At 46.9% G+C, this 17,204-nt stretch overlaps 1 protein-coding gene across 5 annotated transcripts in view; it reads right to left on the minus strand.

Annotated features, from left to right (window-relative positions):
• Nucleotides 1-17,204, minus strand: part of MEGF11 (multiple EGF like domains 11) — a 339,010-nt gene that overhangs the window by 220,878 nt on the left and 100,928 nt on the right. The window contains exon 1 of one of the 5 annotated variants that reach the window (XM_081049864.1): nucleotides 13,788-13,972. The exons of the other annotated variants lie outside the window; for them this stretch is intronic. The gene's annotated coding sequence lies outside the window, so the exon portion shown is untranslated. Of the gene's footprint in view, nucleotides 1-13,787; nucleotides 13,973-17,204 lie in introns of those variants that run through there. 5 annotated transcript variants of the gene reach the window in all.

Genomic DNA, 17,204 nt, shown 5'->3' on the forward strand with positions numbered 1-17,204 from the left:
GAGTCAGGGAAAAGCCGAAATTCCAGGCCAGGGCTTCGGAAAGCTTTTTGCCTCATGGACTGTTTTGAGACTCTAACGAAAGATAGAGACCTTCTCTCCAGAAACATGCCCCCACATACAACATTTGACTATTATTTCTGGGTATCTTCAGGCCCCTGAAACCATCCTTGGACCAAGAACCCCTGATTTAACTACTTTAAAGGCAACACCTTCCCTCTGTTTTCTTCTCCCTCGTCTTTGATGCACTTTGCCCATTCACCTCCTCTTTCTACTCCTTCCTGCCAGGAAGAAAGACAAGGATGGTGCCTGATGTGGCCTCAGGGGAACTAAGCTGAGAAAACCCTGCTAGGCCGCTCGGGTCGAGCAAGCCGCCTAGAGGCTGCACCTTGCTTCTCTTGCCCCTACGGGATACGAGGTCCCTGAGAGCCAGAGTGATGCAAGTCAGTTCTCACCGTTCCCACCATGGGATGAAGGGCTTCAAGGGAGCAGCTTGTCGAGTTTGATCCAGGCCCCTAAAGTGACAGCCTGTGACAGGAGTTAAGTGTGCCTACACAGAACACCAACCCCCTTGATCCCCTAAACTGAGCATTCCCCAACAAAGGGCAGAGAACCATTCACATGGGAGTGGCTGAAATGACCACCACAGCTCCGTCCTGTCCTAGCATCCCAGAATCAGAGGTCCTATAGCCTTAGAAAACCAAGGGTTCCCACCTGGTGGGGCACAGGGGGCCCCAGAGCCACCTCCAGGGGACCTGGAATTCCTATATGCTAAAACATTGGCTTAGACTGAATGGCCACAATGACTCAGAAAGATGGCACTATTCCTCATGTGTACATAGATGCTATCGTGATTTGATGAAGAGCTTGACTGAATTCAGAGTAGATTTTCCTCTCAATTACCACACTAAAAAAAAAAAAAAAAAAGATGCAACTTCTATTAATTGGGATTGGGGATAGAAAATAGAAAATATTTTGACATGGGAAAAGGGGCCCCAGACTTGAAATGTTTCAGGATTTGTAGTCCATTGGCCCTAAGTTTAGAGATAAAGAAGCACTCACTCTTTTGGGGGACAGACAAGAGTCGCATGGATGTTGCACATGCCCCCCCCCCCATTTTTACCCAGAGGGAAGCTAAATGGAGCACCTATTTTCATGAAAGGTTAAATACTCTCCTCTCCATTCTCAAGAATTTCCTTGTTAAACTCTTTCTCAGCTGCGCCTTCAAAGATAAACAAATTGTCACCAATTCTGTATAACTGTGGGGGTCCAAATTAATGATTAATGATTAATGAGGTTTTTCTCTCTACTTGAGATCTGGAAATAACCTGGCTAAATGTATTCTCAAAATCAGTTAGGAAAGAGAAAAGTGATTCTGGTGTTTCTGCTCAATTTGCAGAGTCCAGGAGTATAAGCCACAGCCACTCCCATCTCCCTCTCCTGCTCACCTCACCCCACCCCAGCCCTCGTAGATCTAATCCCACCTAGATCTAATCCCACCTTGACAGAGCGCCCTTCACAAATGAATCCATACAGCACTCGGGCTGCAGTTCATTTCAACCCATTCTCCTCAATGAGGAGGCGATACCTCTGGGACAAGAAAGAGCCTGTCCAGGACATGGCATTGTTTTGGCGATGGGCATCTTTTTCCAGGTGGGGTTTAGGCTGATCAGGCCACAAATAAATCAAATAAAGACACTTCACTCTAAAGGCATGGAGTCTGAAGGCCAGCTGCCGAGAATGCCTTGTCTTGGTTCTCTCTATGGCCCCTTCTCATTACTTTGTCCACTCCCGTAATCTGTAGCATTCACCTGAAAGAACCCCACCCCCACACCAACTGCATCTTCAAGCTTATTAAGCTTAGAACATCAAAGGATGAGGCTACCTGGACAAGAGGACATTGTTCTTCTGACCCCTTCAGATCCATGTTGACAAGACAGGGGTGGGACATGGAAGTAACTTGGATCATTGCTATAATTGGGGAGATCGTTTTCAACCTTTGTGAAAACCGCTTTCTCTCAGAGTCAGGTCTGGACAGGACAGTTTAACTGACTCCCACTGATCATGAGTTACCTGGATACTGGGACACAGAGAGGGTGACGGGTGTTTGGATGAGCACACATGAAGTGGAGACGGCTGGGGGAACACCGGACATAGCCAGCTAGGCGGCATTTAGACCAACGGTCTAAATGTGTTAAGGCTTGCAGGGCAGGGGGCTCCCCGGGATTCACACTCTAGCCTTGAACAGCCCTAGCTCCAGAATTCACAAAGCTCCCCATCTGAGGCCAAGTTCAATGGAAGATAGAAGACATGACTCCTCTCGGCCACCCCCAGCCCTTAGACTTTCTCTTTGAACCCAATCTACAACTTTCTCACCCAGACCTCTTTCCTGGATCAGGCTAGTCTTCTCTCCTGCTCTTTCTCCACCCCCACCCCCACCTCCAGCCTTGCTCCCCAGCCCTCAGCCCCCTTCTTCCTCAACTCTGCATATCCAAATACCATCTACATGAGGTCCAGCTCAGGCCCCGCCCCCTCTTCCCCCTGCAGGGCTTGGCGCCTACTGAGTGCCAGGTACACTACACACCTGTAACTTACAGCTTAGCCACACTGTTCAGCACTTATCACGCCCCATCTTGCCCTGACATCTTTTCCGTGTATTTACTCCATCTTTCCAATGTGTCTGTAAGCGTCTTGAAAGTGGGGTAGGGTTCTCAGCAGAAGTAGTCAGTTCCTTTCGGAGACTGATTTTAGAAAAAGTGTTTCTACTTGTCTCAGACACATCATTGAGGTGGAATGAAGAGCAGACAAGAAGAAGCTGTCCCCACACGGGGACAACTCATGGCTATTAACTTTAATGGGGCTCCCCAGGCTCTCTCAGAGGATGGATCCCAAAGACATATGCTTATTCAATGACTGAGGGAAAATCAATCGTGCCACAGTGGTTATTAGGCCGACTCCATTCGGAATGACAGAGGTTAACATATTGGGCACTATTTGATTTCGGGCATTAATAATTAAATAAGAAAGTACCTCTGGTTTCAATTGGGAGAAAGAAAGCATGTAAATAGATCAACGGTTTCCTTTCCTCTTGGCCCTGCTCCCTGCATATTAAAAAGCAGAAGAAGGAAGCAAATTTCCAGAGTGGAGAAATGTCTTTGCCCATTGGGGGTGTGTGTGCTTTACACCTGATGAGGTGGGCATGGGGGTTGAAGAGGAGAGAAGGTGGCTAGGAGGAGAGTCCCTCACGCCTTCCCATAGGTGTAGTCAGTGTGTGTACCTGCCACGGCCTGAACGATCAACTGAGCACTCCTGGAACACCCCCTGCGTGGCCTGGGCTGCGTTGTGGGGGATACAAAGAAACAACACATGCCAGCTGCAGTCTATGTGAGGGGACAAAAGCAGTCCCACTGCGGGGGGGCCTGTGGAAGACTGTGGAGTCGATGGGTCTGAAGATGGACAGAATGTGGAAAGGCAGAGGGCAGAGGATGGGCATTTTGGGGCAGGTACAGCACAAGCAAGCCCATGGGGGCGTTGCAGGTGGTGTTGGAGCACACTGGGTAGCAGAGAGCTTGCACTGAGGAGCAGTCGTGGGAAACATGGGAAATTGTGGGAGGTGTTTCCAAAATTGGGTTCTATGGAACACTAGTCCCACGAGATGTTGACAGAAATCTCCTGAAGTTCTCCATGAGTGAATAAATTCAGGAAATGCTGCATGCTCTTTCCTCAACTTAAACATCCACAGTGTATCTTCGCAGATGTTAGGCTCTGAGAAAACCTGAAGAGACCTCTTTGTTTCACCCAGGATTTCCCATAGAACTCTTTCTTCTAGTGAGCACTCTAGGAGCAGAAGTCCTCAGAATAACCATTTGGAAAACTCTGCTTCTCTCCATCAAGGTCAAGTCTGAAGGAAGGCCTGGTCCTGTCGGTCTTCATCCTTAGAGTTTATATTCATGTGTTTATTCTCACACTTGAGGGCTTTCTGTGCCTGGAAGGTGGTGTCAAAAGGAACCTGCCACTGGGTAGTTAAGAGACACCGACATCAGGGAGCAGCAAAGCCCTCCTCCCTGCCTGGGCCTTGGCTCTGGCCTGGGCTGGCCCCGCAGGCTGAGCAGATCTTAGAGATGGTGGCATCCTCTGGAGGCCCTTGGCTTCTGCTGGGGCGCCGCCATCACCAGCACCTGTAGAGTTCAGCCTGTCTCTCTGGTGGTAGCACACACCTGGCTAGACAGCAGCTGCTCACATTGGCCACGGTGCATGAAACTGGTGCACAGGGCAGACAGACAAACAGATGGCCTCCACCCTGAGATCCATTGTTATGACCTCACAGTCCATCTGTGCAAAAATCCTCCCCAACCTGCTTCACTTCCACCACCTGCCTAGTCCTCCTGACTGTGCCAAAATCTTGGACACTCACTGGAGCCTGGTCCATGCACCTGGAACCTGCTCTCTGTCCATCTCAGTCTCTTCCAGGGAGCCCTTCCTTCTGAATAAATTTGCGTTAGCAGCAGGGATGGCAGTGTCAGGTTAGTACCCTGGGAGGTACTACCCTGAGCCCTGGGAGGTCTCTACTCACACAACATTGGGGATCAATTGGTAATGGCTGCTTGGAATGCTATGCTGAGAAATGGGCTAAGTGGGAAAGCATGCCATGATTGATTAGTAATGCCTGTCATGGGCACTGGAAGGGAGAGACACACAGGTGCCATGTACTTGCCATCCCTGTCCTGGATTGCTGATCAGTTGTTACTAACTTTGGAAATTGTTCCTGTCCTGTATGCACCATCTAGATGTGGCCACAGTTCTTCCAGTTGGCCTTAGAACCTGCACATTCTTTTCCTTCCATTGACACTAACCACTCCACTAGAATACACGTCATGAGGGTGGGGTTTTGGTTGTGCTCACTGTTGTCAACAGTTCCCAGGACATTGTCTGCAGGGAGAGGGAACTCAGTACAGTGTTGTCAACTGATTGTTGACTCTATGGCCAACCAACTCCTCGACCTCTCAGCCATCCCTAGCCTCAAGGTCAGCTGCATTGCTTGTGTCTGTCCTGACAGAGGCCACCAAACATCTGTCCTGACAGTAGGTCATACTGCAGGGGGCATTCCACACTGCGTTAACTTTGCACTGTGGAGACACCAATCTGTTGGCGATGGATACAGAAGGCACTGTGACATCCTGAGAGTGATTCAAAGACTCCTGCCTGGGCTACCCACCCGCACCGGGGTACATCTGCTCTAGGAACCAGCACAAGGGGGACATTGAAGCCCACTCATTAGCTTGAGCTGCAATTGGGGACTGACTGGTATTCCAAGCACCTCATCAAAAGGCGCTTTCAGGCTAGGAAGGCAACAGTAGCAAACCCCAAACTGGAACTGAGAAAACAAATGCCTCAAATTCCTCCCAGCATGCGGGTGCATAGAGAGAGATTTCTATCTTCTATTTATAGAACACACACACACACACACACACACACACACACACCCCTCTGTTTTTCCTGAATAAAACAAAAAAGCCAAGTTTGCTCATAATGGGGCAATGCCAAGGCGCTCACCCCATCTCGCAGACCTTGCCCTTCATCTGCCCGCTGCGCTCTCAGGTGGCTCCCAGTCCCAAGCCCCTTTCTGTTTCCTGGCCTTGCTGGGGTCTGATTAGTGAAAGATGAAAGAGGAGCTGTGAAGCCCCTAATTAAGAGGCTTCACCCTTTGCCTTGATGAAGCCTCCAGCCCTCCAGCAGTCCCACCAGGGGCCGGTGTATGTGGAACACTTTCTAATCTCCCTGCATTTACAAAAAAAGTTTTAAAAGTAAATCCACAGCTCTTAATCTCCCGAAGAGTGATTCCCTGACTGCAGGAACACATCCCAGTGCCAGCGTGGAGGTCCTGCCAGGTGCCTGCCCACTGGATAAATCAGAGGGGATTGGAGTCCCCTCCTGAGACATGGTAAATGTCCTCCTCTGAGTCTGGGCTCCACCACCCTGATAAATTCTGCTTTCTCCTTGCCCGGGGAAGCCTCGGGCTGCAAATCCTGAAAATGGCACCACGGAAGGCCTGCAGCGCCCATTAATCAGGGTCAAAGACAGCCCCGTCCCCTGTGCCCTCAAGCCCTGGAGAGACCAAGTGGCTGGGACCTATTCCAGGGCAGAACTGGGGAGGGAGGGCGGGCACAGGGGTGTAGAAACTGCCAAACTAATAAAGCACCCACCTCCCTTCCCCATTATACACAGTCTTTGGGTTCTGGGTCATCAACCCTCCCCTTCCCAAGCAGGCAGAAGCTGCACATCTCGCCTCCAGTCCCTCAGAAGAGGAAGGGAGAAAACTTATCTGTGTTCTTAGGCCATTCCATTTCTCACAAAGCAATTATCTCCATCTTTCCATTTCTTTGCAAATCAGGGCACACTCAGCTGGCCTGGCCAACCCAGAGGCTGTCTGTCCCTCCCCCTACCCCAGCCCACTCCAAGCCTGTCTGCTCCCCTCTCCCACCCGTTCCTGAGGCTGCAGGTTCACAGACTGAGAGTCCCTGGTGCCCTGGCATTAAATCATGGCCATATCCACAAAAACCTCCAAAGACAAGTCAATTACTCGGGACCACGCCACCCCATGGGGATTAGTCCCCATTCCTGCCCACTCTGAGCAAACATTTCTCAGACCACAAGTGCCCAAATGGAAAGAGCGTGCTAAGGGATGGGACCCTGGGGATCCAATCGTTCATCAGTGGAAGATCAAGTTTCCCACGGGGCTGAGCTGTGAGGATGACACGTTGGACACCAAGCTGCGTGGTGTCAGAATTGGCACAGGATGGAGTGTCAAGGTCCAGAGCTTTAACCCACAGGAGGAGAAACTGCCCCCAGGTGACATGTTGGTGTCGGGCCTCACGTGAAGGGAACGTTGGAATGGGACTAAACTGGGCTCAAATCCTGACTCCGCCTTACTGGCTACATAACCTGGATAAAATCATTTACCTGTTCTGTGGCTGAGTCCATCACATTAATCCATCACATTAGGGAAAACCAACTTCACGGGACTGTTAGGAGTCAGCAGGTAAAGTGTTTGGCCCAGCGTCTGAATGTAGAAGGTACTCCAGTAAAATATTAGTTTCCCCCTGACTCATATCCCCCACATCAAAGATCCTTCCAACCCTATTATTCGGACTTTTAGAATTTTTAAGAACCTGGGGGGCGGGGGGGAGAAATATTGATGGAAAAATCCTCTCTGGAAACCCTCGCCTGAGCTGTATTCCTGGGTCAGTCTTAACAATACAATTGTCAAAGGCAGTCTGATCTTTCATCTATCCACTCAGCAAACATTTATTGAATACTTGCCAGTCATTGTGGACACACAGACGACTCAGGCAGGACTCTTCCCCAAGACCCCCACTCCCCTGCTGGAACACTGAACACTGAAAAGTCGTAAACACAGGGTGTGGCTTGATTCAAAGCACCAAGGCCTTTCCCCTGTAGGGAGGCTTGGGCAAATGTGATGGGAAATCAGAGACCTTTGCAGGATCGATGCTTAACATCTCCACAGGACCCCCACATAGATTCCGGCCCATCTTAATTCCAGTTGCCTCTGAATCTACTCTCCATCAGGCTGCCTCCTCTGAAGGGAGAGCGACCCGTTCACAAGCTTGTCCAGATTCCCATTACGTCAGGACTCATAGCAGCTGCACTTCCTCTCTCCTTTGTGTCTTCCCTCCTGAGTCCCAGCTCAGCTCAGGAGCAGCTCAGCTTCTCACAGGCCAAGTCTGCTCCTCTACCTGCTAAGTCACTAACTTGCTGTGTCACCTGGGAAAGACTGCTTTCCCTCTAACTTCACTCTGCTTGTCTCTAAGGCTGCGGTCAGGCTGCATCGTGTCTTGGACTCTTCCAGCTCTACAAGCTCACCGACAATATGTCTTCTTTCTTTGCCCTTCCCCTCCTCACGTTCTTCTCTCTCTTCACCCTCCTCCCAACCTTGGGCTTGCCCCATCTCCTAGCAGCAAGGAGGTAAAGCACAGGAGGAAGGAAAATTGGATTCTAGTCTTGGATCCTGGAGAACTCATTTCACTGCTCTGAGCCTCCTTTTCCTCTCTGACTACATGGGAAGGAGCAGAGAACAGGTTCTCAGGAGGATTACACAGCAGCCCAGGACTGAAAATGCAGGTATTGGCAGCATTGTGGCAGTTGGGACCTTTAGTTCCTGCCCACCTTACTGTCCAATCCTCAGCACCCTTTTAAGACTGACTGCTTGTCTCGTCCTCTATTGCAGCCCAGTGTCCATACCAGGGCAGCCTCTGACCCTTCGCGTCTCGGGAACCACCTCACCCCAGTCAGGAGCTAAACAGGAGGGCCTGGCCGTCAGCCCGCAGACATGGCATCCGACCAGGGCAGCCTCTCCAGGTTTCCTTCTGGAATCTTCCCTATGTATCTAGGCCAGGAGATTCTGAAGCCAGATATCAACTGTCCCAAAGCCTGAAGGGTCCTATGCACTGGTAGTAAAAATGTGCATTGGTGTGTTCTGGAAAGCAGCTTGGCAATACATAACAACATGTTTTAATGTATAGCTTTAACCCGGAATTCCACTTCTGCAATTTCATTTTTAAAAATTAACCGAGGCCAAGGATGGGTTCAAAAATGTTTGTTGCATCATCTCTTAATAAAGAGATATTTGTTGCAGCCATGAAACAAATTAAATGCCTAAATCAGTGGAGTCCTTGCTAAATAAGTTCCACCATCTCTACATAACAAAATATTACATGAACATCAAAAATATTGATGTGTAGATACTCAATGGGGAAAAGCTAAAACCATTCCCCCTAAGATCAGGAACAAGACAAGGTTGCCCACTTTCTCCACTTCTATTCAACATAGTGCTGGAAGTTCTAGCCACAGCAATCAGACAAGAGAAAGAAATAAAAGGCATCCAAATTGGTAAGGAGGAAGTAAAATTATCATTATATGCAGATGATATGATACTATATATAGAGAACCCTAAAGACTCCACCAAGAAACTATTAGAACTGATAGATGAATTTAGTAAAGTAGCAGGATATAAAATTAATATTCGGAAATCAGTTGCATTTGTATATACCAATGATAAAATAGCAGAAGGAGAAATTAAAAAAACAATTCCATTTACAATTGCTCCAAAGACTATAAAATATCTGGGAATAAATCTAACCAAAGATGTAAAGGATCTGTACTCAGAAAATTATACAACACTGAAGAAAGAAATGAAAGAAGACATAAATAGATGGAAACACATTCCATGTTCATGGATAGGAAGAATTAATATAATTAAAATGTCCATACTGCCTAAGGCAATATACATATTCAACGCAATTCCTATCAAACTACCAACGACGTTTTTCACAGAAATAGAACATATAATCCTAAAATTTATATGGGACCATAAAAGACCCCGGATAGCCTCAGCAATCTTGAGAAATAAGAACAAAGTGGGAGGTATAACGATACCTGATTTCAAACTATACTACAAGGCTACAGTAATCAAAACAACATGGTACTGGCATAAAAATAGATACATAGATCAATGGAACAGAATAGAGAGTCCAGACATAAATCCATGCCTATATGCCCATCTAATCTACGACAATGGAAGCAAGAATGTACGATGGGGTAAAGATAGTCTGTTCAATAAGTGGTGTTGGGAAACCTGGACGGACACATGCAAGAAAATGAAGCTGGACCACCTCCTTACACCATATACAAAAACAAATTCAAAATGGCTTAAAGACTTAAATGTAAGATCTGAAACCATAAAATACCTAGAAGAAAATATAGGAAGAAACTTCATGGACATTACCCGGAGTAAGATTTTCACTGATATATCCCCTCGCGCGAGCGAAGTAAGAGAAAAAATAAACATGTGGGATTACATCAAACTAAAAAGTTTTTTCACAGCAAAGGAAACCATCAATAAAACAAAAAGGGATCCTACTGTATGGGAAAAGATATTTGCCAATGATATATCTGATAAGGGATTAATATCACAAATCTATAAAAAACTTACTCAACTCAACTCCAAAAAAACAAACAACCCAATTAAAAAATGGGCAGAGGACTTGGGGAGACATTTCTCTAAGAAGGACATACAGAAGGCAAGAAGACATATGAAGAAATGCTCAACCTCACTAACCATCAGAGAAATGCAAATAAAAACCACAATGAGATACCACCTCACTCCAGTCAAAATGGCTATTATCAATAAATCAACAAACAACAAATGCTGGCGCGGATGTGGAGAAAAGGGAACGCTAGTGCACTGTTGGTGGGACTGCAGATTAGTGCAGCCACTATGGAAAACAGTATGGAGGTATCTCAGGAATCTGAAAATGGAACTACCCTATGATCCAGTAATTCCACTCCTAGGCATCTACCCGGAGAAATCCAAAACTCCAATTCAAAAATCTGTATGCACTCCTATGTTTATTGCAGCACTTTACACAATAGCCAAGATATGGAAACAACCGAAATGCCCATCGGTAGATGACTGGATTAAGAAGCTGTGGTACATTTATACAATGGAGTATTACGCAGCCATAAAGAAGAAAGAAATCTTATCATTTGCAGCAACATGGATGGATCTAGAGAACATTATGTTAAGTGAAATAAGTCAGAAAGAGAAAGACAAGTACCATATGATCTCACTTATATATGGAATCTAAAGAAAAGACTATGTGAATGAACTAATCAGAGTCAGTTTTGGGGACGCAGAGAAAAAACCGAGAGTGGTTAGATGGGTGTGTGGGAGGGGGTTGGGGATAAGGGGAAAGGTAAAGGGATTTGGAAGCAGCTGGTAACCACAAGATGGCCTCAGGGTTTTTCTTTTGAAAATTAATTTGGGGAAGGTATTCTATAATGTTGTAAAGATTTTGTTGGGTATCCGATGGACATGCGTCCTATTTGGGAGACCACCTCAGGGATACTGTGGATACCTGATCATGGCATTGTACATCAGAAGCTAAACATTAATGAATGCCAACTATAATTTTATATATATAATGTGATGGTTCAGTGTGAGGTCGGAGGGATAGTGGATGGGGGGAGGGGGGTTCACAGTATGAGGGATATAAATGATGAACGTCTAAGTATTACCTTGTTTTGTACACCTGAAACTAATAAATAAATTAATTAATAAAAAAAATAAAAAATAAAAAAAAAAAATAAAAGTACAACAGCTGCAAAAAAAAAAAAAAAAAAAAAAAATATTGATGTGTAGAAAAATATGGAAGCCTATACACTAGAGCATGAATATTATCATCTTTGGGGGGGAACAAAACCATAGGACTTGCTCTAAGTCGAATTTTTATGTTGCGATATTAGTGTTTCTTACAATGAGCGTTATTATCACTATAATTGGAAAAGCAAAGAGGTTTTAAGGTCATATACGTTAAGTTCACTGATATGGAAAGATGTCCGAGATATATTATTATGAGATAAACACAGGTTACAAAACAAACATTATGATCACATTTACAAGTACCACAAAATGTCATGTGCGTATGGGTGGTGTCTGAGTGTCGAGAGTGAGCAAGAACAGAAAGATGTTGGAAGGATGTTAAAAACATGAACACAGATATCTGGGTGATGATATCTCAGATGACTTACTCTCTTCTCTATACTGTATGTTCTGTATGTTCAACATTTTCTATGATGAATTGGTCTCAATTTTAAAATCTGAAAACCACAATAAAGCCATCTTCATTTTGAAAACAAAGAGGGCCCTTCGGGCAGGTGCCCCACAGTTTCCACTCCTTCCAGCCCAGATTCTCCCTCACTGCTCCTTGGAGTACATTTTCCCAGAGCCCCATTGAGCCCTGAGCCAGCTACCCCTAGAGACACAGGCCACTTTATGGAGCTTCCCAGACAGCCCTTGGAACCATCAAGCTGGGGGAAAATTGCCATTACAGTTGTATGGCATGTATCCATGCTGTGATTATATCCATGCTGTGCTGAAAAACATTATGCCATTTCAAAGACCCAAAATGATCTTACGACACAGAAAATGGATGGATAACGTATGATTTTGTCAGCTCTATTCAGTATAATGAATGAATCAGGTATTCTGATTTTAAAAGAAATTTATTGCAGCCCTTTGTGAATGACACTGATGAATCCTGGCTCGCAGCCCAGTCAGGTTGGAGTGGGGGATTCACCTCACTCCAGGGCTCACTCAGTCCCCTGCACCCCCACAGGCTCTGCTCCTGCAAGAGTAGCAAGCACCTGGTGCCCTGGATTCAGTTCCTGGGTTCTAATTCCAGCCCGACCTCCATTAGCAATGGTGTGATCTTGGGAAGGTCACTTAATCTCTGGGAGTCCCCCCTTCCTCCTCTGTAAAAGTGGGAAGAGTACAAACAACCTGACTCGCAGGATCCTGTGAAGCCAGAGAGGTGCATTAGGAGAAGCCTGTCAACAGTAAAACACTGGGTAAAACGAGGCCATTGTCCTCTTGCTGGGGGTGATGGGCTCCTAAGGAGTGTGTACAGAGAGAGACTGAGTTTATGAGGGTTCTCTGAAAAGGACTGGCTCCTTGGGGTGAGGCAAGTCTACCAGAACAGAGAGAAAGGGACTGAAGATGAATTTCAGTAAGCTTGTAATTTGGCCCCGCTGCCCCACAGTCAAAGCTAGGGATGATTCCAAGTCTGAAACCAGGGGCCAATTTGGCTACATTTCCGACCTACGCTGTGTCTGACAACCATCTCCACAGCCGCATGTATCGTACCTGTGATAAAAACAGTTCCTCTGAACTCTTTCCTGAAGGAGCAAGAAGCTCCCTCACCTTCCAGAACTTCAGCACCCCTGGCCCTCCACCCCAAAGGAAGAAGCCACTAAAACAGCACTGTGGCAGATAGAAATCTATCCCTCATCTCCCCAGATTTAATTTTCAGAATGGCACACAATTCCCAGATTCTTTGTGTTCCTGGCTGGATTCGTTGTTTATTTCAGTCTTTTCCAGGAAATTGTTCATTAAGGATAAAAGCACCTGCTTACTGTAAGAGAACATTACACAAAGACTCTGGCGTGGGGGCCTAGGAAGAACATTAATTAATGAAGTGAAACCGAACAAACATGCTATAAATTAAAGGTCTAAAAAGAAATGTCTGGCATTTAGTGGATTAGGATAGAGGGCTGAAATAAAACGTCATATTTTTAGACCACAGAGGTATTAAAAAAAAAAATGGGAGGGAAAAAAATTACAAAAGGTGGCAGAGGTAACGATCTATTTCTGGAACAACTAAAGCCTGCGCTTCCATTAAGAGAATTATAAATCAATTCTGTTTAGTCTGGGGGCATATGCGTATGGTGTGTGCTAAATTAAAAAGCTTAACATGTCAGAGCAGCTCCTGCTGAGGGTTCCATGGAACAATGCCGATGGAGGCATTTAGGCCTGAGAGAGGCATGGCACGTTACGAGGAGGCAGGCAGGAGGGTTTGTGTCGTGTCACTGAGTTAGGCCCAGCTGGGCACAGGTTACCCTGAGCACCAGTGTCCAGGAGAAAATGTAACCAAACCTCAGTTAACTGAGATGCCACCAAAACAGTTCGCCACACCGAGTCAAGCTTTGCATTTGGTGCTTTTATGCCCCAGAGCCAGTAAGATTTTATTTTCCTCTCCTGAAAAGCAGTTTCCAAGGCTAGCTAGCATCTGTGCCGACAATTCATTCAGCTTCATTTCCCTCACTTCATACCCACTCCTGAACAAGGTCAGGGCCTTTGTAATGATGGCCCCGACATCACGCAAAATCCCAATAAACCCAGAGAGATTTGATCCCATTCATCATAATCCACTTACCAAGGCAGGAAAGGAAAAGGGCACAATTGCAAAAGGGTTTTGGTAGCAGGTCTTGGAACCATAGAAAGGTCTTCTCTGCTTAACTTCCAACTCGACGGGGAATTCGGACATCTGAACCTCCCATTCCTCAAGGCGAAATGGAGGCGAGGCAGGACCCCTCTGACTCCAGCTTCTTGGGTGGCTTCCTGCCCTTTCCCTAGGCGGGCCTGGTTATGAGGCACTACCTTTGTTCATGCCGAATCACTGATATGTAAAAAATGAGAAGCTGTGCCAAGTCTAATCCATGCTTCCCCAATGTTCTAATTCTGTGGTGTGCCCACAAATTTCTAAATTTGCCATAACACATCCAGAAACTCAGTGGGTAGGAAGAGCAGGAGGCAGGCCAAAAGCTTGCTAAACCGTGGTAGGCCTCTGACACACAGACATTTGGCTGAGCCAAGACGAGGGAGAAGAAAGAAAAGGGGAGTGGGCAGGTAGGAGTCAGGTCTGGGGACCTGGAGCTGAAAGTCTGAGCTCAAGTGAGCATGAGGCCATATTCATGTATGAGGTGTGATACAAAAATACAATGGCTGTTCAAATTTTAAAAAAATATTTATTACAGTAAAAGACACATTGCCATTAATCCCCCTCAAAATACTCCCCTTCACTTCGAACACATTTATCCCATCGTTCTTGCCACTGTCTGAAGCAGTTCTGGAAGTCCTCTTCCGTGAGTGTCTTTAGTTGTGCTATCGTGGCTGCCTCGATGGCCTGAATTATGTTGACTTTGGGGAAGAGCCAGAAGTCTGGCACCAGTTGTGCCAGATGCAGTGAATGAGGTGGATGAGTAATGTTTTTATTTGACAGAACTTGCCATATACCAGAAGCAATGTGTGACACAGAGCCTTTCCTTTGTGATCAAAACATAGGGTGAATGCCACTGCTGAGTGCCATCCGACGGAAAGAAAGGCAAGGATCTTCAATACAGGAAGCAGCACATGGAACCTTAGTAACAGTGTGTGATAAGTTTCCACTTGTTTGGCGCAGTCAGTCGGGTGTGAGCCACAGTTGATAGAAGGTGTGTTTAAAGTGTGCCGTAAATCACCCTCCATCATGACAATATTCTGTGTCACACACATCGTTTCTGGTATCTGACAATTTCTGCCAAATAAAAACATTACATTGTGTCCTCATCCACCTTATTCATCGGATCTGGCATCATGCAACTTCTGGCTCTTCCCCAAAGTTAAAATGACCGTGAAAGGTAAACATTTTGAATCAGTTCAGGACATCGAGGCAGCCACGACAGAGCAACTAAAGGCACTCACAAAAGAGGACTTCCAGAACTGCTTCAGAAAGTGGTAAGAACGACGAGACAAGTGTATTCAAAGTGAGGGGGTGGTATTTTGAGGGGGATTAATAGCCATGTGTCTTTTCCTGTAATAATTTTTTTTAATTTAAACGTTCGCTGTATTTGTTGATCACACCTCATGTGCTGAGAGCACTTACTAAGAACGTTCTGTTGATACGCTTTGTTGGACGAGAACCTGGATGTGGGCTGAGTCAAGTAGTGAAGGTTCAGCGCCCTGGCCAAGCAGGGAAGCTCACTGAGCACCGCAGGAAAGCAGAAGGGGAATGGCTCCTGACAGCCTGCCCTGTGCTGGGTACTGGGCTTCATAGCGACTCTGGGAGGTAGATACTATGATCTCCATATACACGTAATGAAAAGGCTCCCGGTTTAGAAGTAGATGAACTAGATCTGAACTTAACTTGCTTGTCCAGCACTATAACCTTCAGACTCAGGAGCTTGTGCGTGTATGCCTGTGTGTGTGCGTGTCATGTGTGATATACTGGGGTGGGTTGCAGTCATCTCTTTGGATCGGACCTTCCTCCACGCTCACTGAATTTGAGCAAAGGAAGGGAGGACACGATGCTATTGTGAGAAAAGATCTGACTCCAGCTGGCTGTGTGACCTTGGGCAAGTCTCCTGCCTCCTTGGTGCTTCCTCTATTAGCTGAGAGGAAGGCTTTCTTCGCCAGGAAGCCTTTCAGAACCCAGAAAATGATTCAGTGCCTATTTTCTCAACTCTTCCAAAGATGGCATATAATTCATACTGTTCTAGACGCACAGGAGAAAAGCCCATCTATTACATACAGGGGAGGGCATAGGGCATTAGGGCTGAATTCTCTCTTAAACCCAGCTGAGAAAGTACTAGATGGTCTCTGACACCAGCCGATGGGTGGGGAGGCTGCATGCCTCTGCCACTGGAACTGTGCACGGTGATATTCCTAGTACCTCTAAGGTTGCAGATGAGGATGGCAGACCCCCTAAACTAAGACCAGTTTTCTTAGTTTACAGTGTCCTCTGTGTTTCCTTTGTGTCATCCCTTAGCCTACCTACCTTCTTTAAATGTTCCAACCTGGCCTCAGCTGTGCTTTGAGGAATCAAGGGAGAGGTTCCAGATAGGCCTTTAAGGGGACAAAGCCCTACCCCTCACTCTCTACCCTTAGTGCTAGCTTGGGGGGTGGGGCAGCAGTAATTAGCAAGAGATCTGAATGGGGTCAATAATTAAGCACGTGACCCTCCCCACCCCACCCCATACCTTTCCTGCCCTCAGAGGACATGGAGTTTCTTTTATGAGTTCCCCAGCAAGACAGAGCAGCGGTTTGTGCCCCAGCAGTGAGTGGGGCCCACCCCATTCTGGGCCCCACCTACATTCCTAGTCCTTCTTCACCTTCAGCTCTGCTCAGGAGCTCCCAGCTGTGGGGATGGGTCCAGGCAACTGGGAAGGGGCAGTGCTTTGTGGAATTCTGCAGCCACCTCCCCAGGGCTCTCAGGAAACACCTGGCTCAGCAGTACCTGTGGCACCATCTTTGCATCAAAAAGGACATATCTAGACAGAACAGGCGCATGCCAGACCCTGGATTACTCCACAAAGTAGAGATGAGGATAAAATCACCCCTAGGGAGGAAGGCAGAGGAGACATTTATTTCAAACCAATTTCACCCACTGTGGAGCAATCACTAAAGCCAAATGGTAGAGCTGTGCGTCTATGTGTCACGGCGTATATATGCGGGAAGAGCAAGTGAGCCAGTGCAGCCCCCAGTCTGGAACTGCCGCTGTGAGGGGACAGAATCTGCTGACGAGGCTGCTCAGGGGCTCTGAGGACAGCCTGAACTGAGCATCGGAAACAGGCCGGGGACAGAGAAGCCCAGAGCCAGGGCTCTCACCCAGGTCTGACAATAATTGGCTGTGTGACCCCGAGTGAGTCACTGCACCTCTCTAGGCTGCTTCCTAGAATCCCTTCTCAAGTGGGTGGTCTCACCTGAGGACAGGACGTGGGCTTAGAGGCCTGAGTTTCCACTTTCCAGCATTACTCACCAGCTATGGGACCCGGGGAGACTCTTAACAGCTACTCTGGGCCTCAGTTGAAAGGAC

This window comes from Rhinolophus hipposideros (assembly GCF_964194185.1).
Source record: "Rhinolophus hipposideros genome assembly, chromosome: 5".
NCBI lineage: Eukaryota > Metazoa > Chordata > Mammalia > Chiroptera > Rhinolophidae > Rhinolophus > Rhinolophus hipposideros.